We start from the raw sequence: 12,794 nt of genomic DNA on the forward strand, positions 1-12,794 counted from the left end.
TCTTTCTCAAGATTGCTTTGGCTATTTGGGATCTTTTCTGGTTCCACAGAAATTTTAGAGTATTTGTTCTAGTTCTTTGTAAAATATTATTGGTATTTAGTAGTGATTTTATTGAATCTGTATATTGCTTTAGATAGTATGGACATTTTAACAATGTTAATTCTTCCTGTTCATGAGCACAGTATATTCTTCCATTTATTTGTATCTTCTTCAACTTCTTTCTTCAAATTTTTTTATAATTTTCTGAGTACAGATTTTTTACCTCCTTGGTTAAATTTATTCATAGGTGTTTTTTTCTTTTTGATGCAATTGTAAATGGAATTGTTTCCTTTATTTCTCTTTCTGATAGTTTGTTATTGGTGTATAAAAATGCAACTGATTTATCAATATTAATTTTGTATCCTATTTTACTGAATTCATTTATTAGTTTTATAAGTTTTTAGTGGAATCTGTAGGGTTCACTTGATATAGTGTATCATCTGCAAATAATGACAGTTTTACTTCTTCCTTTCCAATTTGAATGCCTTTTATTGTTATTATTTTTTGTCTGATTTCTGTGACTAGGACTTCTAATATGATGTTGAATAAAAGTGGTGAAAGTGGACATTTTTGTCTTTTCTTTCTCTTAAAGAAAAAGCTTTCAGCTTTTCTCTGTTGATTATGATATTAGCTGTGGGTTTGTCATGGCCTTTATTTTGTTGGGGTATTTTCCCTCTATTTCCACTTTGCTGATCATAAATCAATGTTGGATATAGTTAAATGCTTTTTCTGGATCTATCAAAATCATTATAGAATATTTATCTTTCATTTTATTTTTATGGTTTTAGTATCAGGGTAATACTGGCCTTATAAAATGAGTGTGGGAGTCTTCCCTCCTCTTTAATTTTTTAGAATAGTTTGTGAAGGATGGGAAGGAAGAAAGGATTCTTCTTTGAATGTTTGGTAAAATTTACTTGTGAAGCCATCTGGTTTTGCTTATATGGAATATTTTAATTACTGATTCAATTTTGTCAGTAGTTATCAATCTGTGCAGATTTTCTGTTTCTTTCTGATTCAATCTTAGAAGATTGTATATTTCTAGGAATTTATCCATTTCTTCCAGGTTGTCTAACTTGTATTTCCTTATAATTCTTTGTATTTTTGTGATGTCAGTTGTCACTTCTTTTTTTTCATTTCTGTTTTTATTTATTTGGACCCTCTCTCTTTTTTCTTCGATGAGTGTGGCTAATGGTTTTTAAATTTTATATTTTTAAGAAACCAGCTTAGTTTCATTGGTCTTTTCTATTGTTTTTAAAGATTTTATTTCATTTATTTCAGCTCAGATTTTTATTATTTCTTTCTTTCTACTTACTACTTTAGGCTTTGTTTGTTCTTTTTCTCGTTCTTTTCGGTTTAAGGTTAGATTGTTTATTTGAGATTTTTTGTTTGTTTGTTTCTTGATGTAAACCTGTATTGATATAGATTTTTCACTCAAAACTGCTTTGGTTATGTCTCATTGATTTTGGGTTACTGTGTTTTCATTTTCATTTGTTTCAAGGTATCTTTTGATATCTTCCTTGATCTCATTGTTAACCCATTCATTGCTTAGTAGCATGTTATTTAGCCTCCATTTGTATGTGTGTTTTTAGTTTTCTTCTTGTAGTTGATTTCTAATTTCATAACATTGTGATTGGAGAAGATGCTTGATAAGTTTTCAATGTTAAATTTATTGAGACTTGTTTTGTGGCCTAACATGTGGTCCATCCTGAAAAATGTTCCATTTGCTACTTTTAGGTGAAATGTCCTAAGAATATCAAATAAGTCCATCTGGACTTATCTGTTTATTATGGTCACTGTTTGCTTGTTACTTTTCTGTCTTGATGATTTATCCATTGATATCAATGGGGTTTTAAAATCCCCAACTATGACTGTATTACTGTTGATCTCTCAATGTTTGTTAATATTTGCTTTATATTTTTAAGTGCTCTTGTGTTAGGTGCATAGATGTTTACAAAACTTATGCTTTCTTGTTGAATCGATCCCTTCATTATTATGAAATGTGTTGATTTGTGTCTTGTTAGAGCCCTTCTCTTAAAGTCTTTTTTTTCTGTTATAAGTATTGCTATCTCTGTTTTTTTTTTTCATTTTCATTTGCATGTAATATCTTTTTCCATTGCTTTGCTTCAGTCTGTATGTGTCTTCCAATCTGAAGTGGGTCTTTTGTAGGCAGCACATGTTTGGGTCTTGTTATTTTTTTTTTATTCATTCATCTACCCTATGCCTTTCAATCGGAACATTTAGTCCATTTACATTTAAAGCAATTATTGATAGCTACGTAGTTATAGTGATTTTATTAATTATTTTCTGATTATTTTTGTAGTTCTCTATTTTTTTCTTATTCTCTTGTTCTCTACTGTCAGGGTAACACTGGTCTCATAAAATGGGTGGGAGTCTTCTATACTGATAGTGCTGTATTTGAATTTTTTTTCTCTTTATTTTTTGTATGTGTCTTATAAGTTTTTGGTCTGTGGTTACTATGTGATTCATATATACCAAGCTGTGTTTATTTTAAATTATTTGTATTTTAAGTTAATTTTCACTTAAGTTCAAACACAAACTAAAATCACTACAATATTTACTCATCCCACCCATGTTTATGTTTTTGCCTTTAGTTTTTGTTTCTTCTGTGTATATCCTTTAATTTATTGTTGTAATTACACACAATATTCCTACTTTTGAATTTTAACTTTTGTACTAGCTTTATAGTTGTTTAATCCACTCCTGTTTTTATGTGTTTGCCTTTGTCAGTGAGAATTCTCTTCTTTCCTGTATCTTATTCATGGTTTTGATCTTTTTTTGTTCTTAAAGAAGTCCCTTCAACATTTCTTGTAATAATGGTTTAATGGTGATAAACTCCTTTAGTTTCTCCTTGTCTGGGAAACTCTTTATCTCTACTTCAATTCTAAATGATAGCCTTGCTGGGTAGAGTAAGCTTGGTTGTAAGTCCTTGCTTTTTTTTTATCACTTTTGGCCTGCAAAGTTTCTGTTGAGCAATCATTTGACAGTTTATGGGATTTACCTTGTAGGTAACTTACTGCTTTTCTCTTGCTGCTTTTAAGAGTCTCTCTGTATTTAAACTTTGGCATTTTAATTATGATGTGCTTGTTGTGGACCTCTTTGGGTTCCTCTTTCTTGGGACTCTCTGTGCTTCCTAGGCTTGTATGTCTATTTCCTTCACTGGGCTAGGGAAGTTTTCTGTCATTATTTCTTCAAATAGGTTTTCAATACTTTGCTCCCTCTCTTTTCCTTCTGGTACCCTATCATGCAAATATTGTTATGCTTGATATTGTGCAAGAGGTCTTTTAAGTTATAATCATTTAAAAGAACTTTTTTTTTTTTGCTACTCAGAATGTTTTCCACTACCTTGTCTTTCAGATTGCTAATTCAACTCTCTGCTTTATCTAATCTACTGTTGATTCCTTCTAATATATTCTTAATTTGTTATTGTATTCTTCATTTCTGACTGAAGAAAATGTTTTCTATGTTTTCTATCTCTAATATTATAATTCTTATCTCTTTGTGTAAGTTCTCACAGAGTTCATCTATTTTTTTCCTAGGTTTATTTAGCATCTTTATAACCATTGTTTTGAACTTTACCTCTGGTAAATTGTTAGTTTCCATTTTGTTTAGTTCTTTTTCCTGGAGTTTTATCCTGTACTTTCATTAGGAACATGTTTCTTTGTCTTCTCATTTTGGCTGCTTCCCTGTGTTTGTTTCTATTTATTAGATTAGTCTGCTACTTCTGCCAGTTTTGGCATGATGATCTTATGTAAAAGGTGTCCTTTGTGGACAAGTACCACAGTTTCTCTGGTCACCTGAGCCAGGTGCTTCAGGGGTGTCTCTTGTGTGGGTTGTGTGTGCACTTTTGTAGTTGATCAGAGACTCCGGGATGAGAAAGACTTTGGAGGGGTATGAGGATCTTCATGCTTCTCCACTGCTTTCTGCTCCTATACCACCATTGCCTCCTGAGTATGAGCAAGACTTAGAGAGGGAGGCTCACAGAGATCAGCAGGCTAGGGGAGGAGAGGACAGTCAGGAATGGACTTTGATGGGCTAAATCAGTACCTCCAGGAAAGTTATAAATACTGATGATGGGGATATATGAGTATGTGTATGACCTCTGATCTATATTTGTCTGTGTTATATGTAATATGGTGTTTCAGTTAAGAATTCTACTTATGATGGAAAGGAAAACATATGTTTTTTGGTATCAGAAGGTATAAAATATGGAGATTTATTTTGAAAGAAATTAAGGGAAAGGTATTTGTCTTAAAGTTGGTTATTTCTGATTAAAGGAAAAGAGGCAAACTGAAGGAATAGCAGGTTTGTGACAAAAAATCCTGAGAGGAAATTTTATGTGATTAAGTTAAAAAAAAATGAAAATTTAAATGCCAAAAGTAAGCTAATGCACAATTAAAGTTGTATTTTTCATGTTGTCTGCCTCTGGGGCCCTTAGAATAGGCTTTCAGAGATTTTTATTCCCAGTAGGCAGGGACTACAGCCCTATCTCAGCTTTGAAGAAGTTACAGAAGACAGACCTTCCTCCCTCAACATCCCCTTAAAAGTTTGGGAATACAATCTCTGAAAGAAAATAGTTGTAGAGAGCATATCTGTGTTGCAGATCCTGCAGCTGAAGCATCTGCAAAGCTATGCTTGACTATGTTGCACTCTGCCAAGGGCAGAGAAGCAAAGAACAGACAGCTGCTTGTAGTTTAGCACAGATAACTGGTGGGTACAGACAGGCCTTATGGAGATTATTGTTGCCAGCAAGTTTCAATTCTCAAGAAGGAGACTCCCGTCCCCTCCTTCTGCTATCCCTAACTCAGGAGAAGTTATCTGCAGCCCAGGAGTAGTTAAAGAAGAACTTGAGGCAGGGCATATTGAGCCTTTTATTAGTCTCTGGAATACTCCAATTTTTGTCATTAAAAAGAAATCAGGGAACTGGAGATTATTATAGGACCTCCGAGCAGTTAATTTGACTATGGAAAACACAGGTGCCACTCAACTTGGCCTCCCTACTCTTACTATGATTCCTTGGAATTTTCATCTTATTATTGTAGATTTGAAGGACTCTTTCTTTACTATACCATTAGATCCTGAATACAAGAAGAGCTTTGCTTTTAGCGTTCCTCCACTTAATTTTAAGAAACTCATGAAGTGGTATCAGTGGAAGGTTCTTCCACAAGGTATGGCTAATAGTCCCACAGTGTGTTAAAATTTTGTTGCTCAAGCAGTATTGCCAATTAGAGAAAAGTTTCCAAACTCCTATATCATTTTGCTTGCGTGTGCAGAGAAAAGAGTACTACTGCAAGCATATGCTGAATTGCAGGTATCTTTACAGAACTATGGTCTTTGCATTGTACCAGAGAAAGTGCAGAGGTCTGCATCTTTTTCATACTTGGGAACTATGATTTTGCAATGTACAGTTAAACCACAAAAAGTTCAAATTCGATTTGACTCATTAAAAATGCTTAATGATTTTCAAAAAGTACTTAGAGATAGTAATTGGCTTAGGACACAGTTAGGAATCACCACAGGACAACTGCAGCCTCTTTTTGATATATTGAGAGGGGATTCACATCCTTCTTCTCCCAGAAAGTTAACTCTTGCAGCTAAACAGGCTTTACAATTAGTAAATGAAGCAATAGAAAAACACAGGTCTATTGTATAGACCCCTCTCTGCCTTTGTTACTAATAATCTGCCCAACTAAGTCCCTACCAACTGGGATTATTTGGCAGAGATCAGGCCCAATAGAGTGGCTGCATTTACCAAATTCTGGTCCAAAGGTTCTTAACTCATATTATGAATTAATTGTTATTTTTATAGTAAGGGTTGAACCCGGATGTGACGGCTTTTGAGAAGAGATACTAATACTATAATTATTGCTTACAATCAAAAGCAGCAAGCATGGTTACATCAATATTCTAATTCATGGTCGTTATCATTAGCTCAATGTAATGCAACCATTGATTGTCATTATCCACCTGATAAACTGATACAGTTTTTGCTACAAACACCTGTAATATTTCCAAAGATGATTTCCCAGATACCTATCCCTAAGGCCATTACTGTCTTCACAGATGGCTCCAGCAATGGTATTGCTGCAGTACATACTCCTACTTAGACTTATTCAAAACAGACTAACATGACGTCAGCTCAGAGAACTGAATTATTGGCTTTAATCTGGGCTTTAGAGCTATTTCTGCAACAACCTATAAATATTTATTCAGACAGCACTTATTTATATACTGTAAGTCAAGTTATTGAAACTGCCTTTATTGGACATATGGCAGATGAGAGCCTCTTCCATTTATTCATACAGTTCCAAAAGCTTATTCAAGCTAGGAAAGACCTATGCTTCATTGGACATATACAAGTACTCTTGCAGCTCCCAGGGCCACTAGCTGAAGGAAATGAAAATGCCGATCGCACTACCTGTGCTGATGGAGCTATTCCTATTTACTATTTGCTGGTAGCTGTGCTCTCTGCCCCTATGCAGTTAGTGATAGAAAGTCATCAATTACACCATCAGAATGCATCTGCCCTACGGAAGCAATTTAGACTGACTTGGGAAAGTGCTTGTCAAATTGTTAAACAGTTTCATCAATGTCATACTCATCTGCCTGTTCCTCACTATGGAGTGAATCCAAGAGGACTGTTACCTAATCACATATGTCAGATGGATGTTAGTCATGTAAGATCCTTCTGCAATACTCCCTATGCACATATTACTGTAGATACCAGTTCAGGATTTATTTTCACCATTTCTTATTCAGCGGCAGGCACTAATCATGTAATTAGTCATTGCTTGCAAACATTTGGAGTCCTAGGCCTTCCTAAGCAAATTAAGACTGACGATGGACCTGGGTATACTAGTAAGACATTTCAACAATTCCGTCATAAATTCCAGATCGCACATGTCACAGGTATACCCTATAATCCTCAAGGATAAGGCATTGTGGAATGAGCTCATTGCACTCTCAAACTTCAAATACAAAAACAAAAAGGCAGAGTTAACCTCAGGACTCCTCAAAATGTATTAAATCATGTATTTTATACTTTAAAATTTTTAAACATAGATGATGATGGTCAAACAGCTGTAGAAAGGTTTCGGTCACCTTCAGGGAATCCATAAACAGTAGTTCGTTGTAAAGACTCATTAACTAATGAATGGCATGGCCCGGACCCTGTTTTAGTATGGGGCTGGGGGCATGTCTGTGTTTTTCCTGAAGGTGCTGATGGTCCTCGTTGGCTGCCTGAAAGGCTGGTTAAACATTGTGGAGATGGTGAATAAATCAGACCCAGAGAAGCTCATCCCTCCCCTGAAGCATCTGAAGATTACTCCTCCAATATTCCTTCCACAGTCCAGAGGGACTCAGAGGGCACGTAATCCCACATGGGGGGATATTAAACATTTGACATCAGAAGGACAGGACACATGGTTCAATGCCAAGGTTTGCCTGTCACACCTCACCGACTGTTTGTGGCCATGTTAGCTTTACTCACAGTACAAATAAGTATAGTTAAAGGAGAAAACTATTGGACATATTATCCCAATCCTCCTGTGTTACATCCAGTTACATGGGAAGATGTTAATGTACCTGCGCTTGTTAATGACATGCAGGTTCTTGGAGGCCATCCTGATGGCCGTATAAAGCCACAATGGGTGAATTTTAATTATTCAGGGGTATCATTTTAATTATACAGTTGCACCACTGTATGCGGGGACTCATACTGGGATTACAGGATGTTTGAAAATTGAATCTTACCTAAAGACTGCCATGGGAGTGGGGGCGGGACCATGCGACACGTTTAAGTACTTGCAGCAATTATCTATTCTCGAACTTTCTAACAATACTATAGTGGTGCCAGCAACGCATCCTCCTGGGATACCTTTTTGTCCCAATACTACATCAGTGAAGCTGAAAGGATGGATGAATTGGCTAGAATGTCCTCATCCTCTACCTTCAGAATATAATACAACTGGATGGTCACAGACAATGTATGATTGGTCTCATCGTCTTGTTGCTCATAAAGACTGGATGAAACCTGGAAGGTACATAGCTTCTTTGATGACCACCCCAAAGGGACACATTCAAAAGGACCTGTGGTGTGCCTTTGCAGCCTTGAACTTCATTAATCTGTCTGATTCATCTACTGCAGATTTGATTTTTTTTTCAAATGCCTACAGCACCTGGTATTCTTAAGTGGTCTCCCATCCCAGTACTAACCAGGCTTGTCCCTGATTAGTTTCTGAGATTGGATGAGATCGGGCATGTTCAGGGTGGCATGGCTATAGACTCATCTACTGCAGATTTGAATATCAAGCATAGCTATGCAGTTCGAGCCTGCATTGCCACCCCTTATTGTCTTTCTAGTTGGACAATTACAAACAAATGCTTCGAATGGACTTCTTAATATATCTTGTGTCAACTGTAATCTACCTAATTGTATAAGTCCTCACAACAAAATGTCAGCTCTACTGGTTTTGAATCAACCTAGTTTTATAATGTTACCAACAAAATTGGAAAAGCCTTGGTATGATGATAGTGGTGTTCAAACTCTGTTAGAAATAAAATCTGCCTTGAGTAGGGACAAAAGAATTATAGGACTGGTTATTGCTGGTTTAATAGCCTTTGTGTCTTTAGTAGCCACGGCAGTTACTGCAGCGGTCGCATTGTCACAAAGCATTCTGAATGCCAATTTTGTAAATGAATTAGCCCATAATATGTCCATGGCCATGAAAAGTCAAGATTTAAAACTGATTTAAAATTTGAGGTAAAATTAAATGCTCTTAAATCAGTTGTTCAGATTGGAAATGAAGTTGAGGCCTCGAAGAGGATGAGTTTATGCTAGCATGCTTCCTATAAGGGATTGCTGCTTATAAGCAAATGTCTCACATTTCTGTTATTGTTTAGGCATGAGTACTGAGGAAAGGAGACTGAACACTGCTTGTAAAAACATAAAGCGAGGCTATATTTTAGAAATCAAGAGTGTCAGCCCTACACTGGTCAATAAGTGCTGACCCCAAGAATGTTTAGCATTTAGAATTGATAAATTTTGATTCAATAAATTGAGTGAATTGGCTGAATAAACATGAATTAGGCTCCCTGCATTGACTGTGTTGGATGCAGGTTTGCCATTGAGAGAAGACCCAAGATAAGGTGATGAACCAGCCCTGTGATGGGAGCTACATCAGTGGGGAGGAAAGCCTATTCACTGACAGGAGCAGAAGCAGGTTGAAAAGAAGATGACTAGGCTGGTCACAGGTCAGAACCACTATTGGGCACAGCCTCAAATTTCACGAAGGAGGGATTTGAGGGCTACACTGCTGACTCAACATTTGTTGAGTAGCCTGAAATTCCCTAATTATAATAATGTACTGAGACTCATCTTGGTTAGTTTTCCCTTTAATATGCAACTGAAGCAAAAACATTAGCAGCTTTGTCAGTGGCAGGAAGTGCCCACCGAAGGGTCTAGAGTATGAGAACTAGGAGCTCAAGCATGCAGTTCCCCCACATCCTTCACTACTTACTAGGTACTCAGTACATGGCTGTCTTCTTTGTGCTCCACAAGACTGTTTTTGGCCCAGATGCTTAGGCAAGGGACCATTGGGACAGCTGGTCTCCTGAGTCCCCTTAGTTCTCTAGTTAATACAGAAGCCCACCTGCACAAAATCAAATCACTGATTTTTACTTTCCAAACGCTGTCACATTGAGACTTTAGTGTTGTTGATTATGAATATGCCTCATATAGAAAGCTGTGTTAGAATGATGAAAAGAAATGAACCTGAAGCACTTTGGAGGTAAATGTACTAAAACATTAACCTCATTTATAGGTGTTGAGATTGCAAAGAACATCTATTTCCTTCTAAATAAATTTTTTATTTTCTAAAAATTAAAAGATTATTATATTTTAATAATTATATTTAGCACGTAATATAATTAGTATCTGTAATGAAATTATAGATACTAATTATAATTAGTATAATTAGGAAATGTTAGTTTTTAAAATAGACAAGGAAATTCTATATTATTTAAAATTTCTGACCTTTTAGCATAGAATAACCCATGTGATCAAGTTTTCACCTAAGGCTGAATTAGGTGCATGTTTCAACATTTGCAACATTTCACCGTTAGTAGTCCCAGTCTCTACATTGTACAAGATGGTATCATTAGTAAACTGCAAAACTGGAACTCAAGCCCTATCTTCTGATTCCAGACACCATTTGATAAGTTTTCCTGAGTCAATGCTTGTATCCCAACTCAAATGTGTTTTATTTATTTGTAGGGATAGGCTGTAAAACTGCTGCTGGTGATGGGACTTTATTTAATTACTTAGCAACATGCAGGTACCTGTGACAACAGACATTTTTGAGTCAAGAATGACTGAAAGTCAGGTGATGCTGGTATTCTATGAAGAGTAAATGCAGGAAATTGCTCTGTGTTGATTGCATCTTGTGGAGACACAGCTTGCTTTACAATTTCAAATTTCATTCATGTTTGCCGTTGCTGAAACAAGATTCCAGTTCTTTAGTGCTCTACAACTCACTAGATATGTTTTAACCAGGAGACTATTCAAGCATCTCACAGGCAGGACTGTTATCTGCTGCAGTTTTAAATAATGAACACATAAATGGTTTTATTTTCCCATTTGTTAAAGGTTTTATGGTATTACAAAGACATACAAATTGGTAAATACAAAGGCATAATTTTTTCACACTTTGTAGCATAAAAATAAGTCACTATGTAACAGATATCAAAATATTTGTAGTATTGGTCTCAATTCTTATTATTTGATATTTGCTTTTAAACTAGCAGTCTTTTACTAATCAATGTACATGATATCTGAGATAGATAAGTTATTTTGGCTTATATTATTTGCTGTAGCACTTTAATAGATATAATTGGAATTGAGAGCAGCTTATATTATACTTTTAATATTCTGCTTTTTTCTCACTCAAACACCTAGATTTCTAATTCTTTAACTAATTTAGAGAATTTATGCCATTTTCAAAATGCATTAATAAGTGACTGTCAATCACTTTATTTATTATTTATTATTTATTTGTTTATTTACTTGTTTATTTATTTATTTTTATTATGGTGACATTGCTTTATGAAATCCAATAAGTTTCAAGTGTACAATCTGGTAGATTGCTAGTCTTCATTTCACTTAGTTCTTTTTCTGGAGCTCTGTTCTGTCCTTTCATTTGGGACATATTTCTTTGTCTCCATATTTTGACTGTCTCCCTGTGTTTGTTTCTGTGTATTAGGTTGGGATGCTATGTCTCCTGGTCTTAGTAGAGTGGCTTTATGTAGTAAGCGTCCTGTGGGGCCCAGTGGCACAGTTTCCCTGGTAACCTGAGCTGGGTGATCTAGGTGTGTGCCTTGTGTGGGTTGTGTGTGGCCTCCTATTGTAGTTGATCCCCGGTTGCTGTTTGCATGTCGGTGAAAGGGATTGACTCCCTGGCTGATTGGTTGTGAAAACTGGCCGGTGACTGCAGTGGAGCTGTTGTATAGGGGCTGACCCCACAGAACAGGATTTGCTGCAGCAGGGATTTGGTGCCTACACTTTCGGTATGTCATCCTCAGATGTGGTCCTAGGTGGTGCTCCAGCTTAGTCCAAAGTCAGCCACCAGGCACGCTGGCCCTGGGGCCTCTTGGGAGGAGCTCTACTATAGCCAACTTCAGCCACAGCCTGTGCCCTACCCAAGTCCACCTGCATGAGCCACCAAGCAATCTGCAGATGGCTGCCACCTGTGTCAGACTTGGAGGTGCCTCAAGAGGCCACACCATGAACCGAGGTCAGCTGCCACTAGTGCCAGGCGTGGGGCTGCTCAGCAAGAGGTATGGGGCATAGTGAAGCCAGATGCTGTTAGTTTGGGTTTTGTAAACCTTTGAGAAATTTTAGGAAATTTTGCAGCATGAACCAAGACAATGCTGTTTGAATAGAAAAACTGTGGAGGCAACTTAGGCGGACTTGCAAGTTGGGTGGGGTGGGGTCTCAGGGAGTCGCCAGGGGAGGGTGATCGGTGTCAGCTGGGTTGATGGAGAATCAGATACGGCTCTGCATGCTGGATTGAGGGAGGGCTCAACTCTGTCAACAGATCTTTAACTATTGCCAATTTTTAAGTCTTCTGTCATTTACAGTTACTGTTTTACTCTGATTCTGTTGCAAAAATGTCCCTACAAAGCATTTCATCTTCAAGAAGATCCATGGAAATTACTTTGACAGATACAAATTTTTGATAACTTTAAGATTATTACACTAGACTGGGTAAGAATTTCTAAAGTTTTAATTAAAAACAGATTGATTCATAAAGGTGCTAACCCAAGATGAAACAAAATAGAAGTTAGTTACAGGGAACAGAATAAACTTGTAAAAAAGATCATAATTTTTATGACTTAATTTAAAATATTGCTGGTTCTTTAATGTTTTGTTTTTCCATATTTAAGGAAAACTTTTTCTCTTTTCTTTGAAGCTACTTATGACTTAGAACAAGAGAAAACAATTACTTTTCTCTCTGCTTCATTCCTCCAGAATTTAGAAGCTCTTATTATTTTTATTTTTCATGACAAAATACGTATTTACATAAGTTCAGTAAGAATCTCTTCTCCTTGTAACAACACAACTAGACAAATTCCTGGCTTGGATTCTTAGCCTAAAGATGCTTTAAAAGTCTAATCTGAGATTCCTTGTGAAAAGCTGCAGCAAAGCAGATTGAAAAGAGCCTATATGATCAGTCACTATT

The 12,794-nt window shown here is 36.3% G+C and overlaps 1 pseudogene; it reads right to left on the bottom strand.

Moving 5' to 3' along the window:
• Positions 1 to 8,222: 8,222 nt before the first annotated feature.
• On the bottom strand, positions 8,223 to 8,341 carry LOC112471811 (annotated as a pseudogene).
• Positions 8,342 to 12,794: the final 4,453 nt, after the last annotated feature.

The sequence above is a fragment of the Pteropus alecto genome, unplaced genomic scaffold, assembly GCF_000325575.1.
Source record: "Pteropus alecto unplaced genomic scaffold, ASM32557v1 scaffold129, whole genome shotgun sequence".
Taxonomy (NCBI): domain Eukaryota; kingdom Metazoa; phylum Chordata; class Mammalia; order Chiroptera; family Pteropodidae; genus Pteropus; species Pteropus alecto.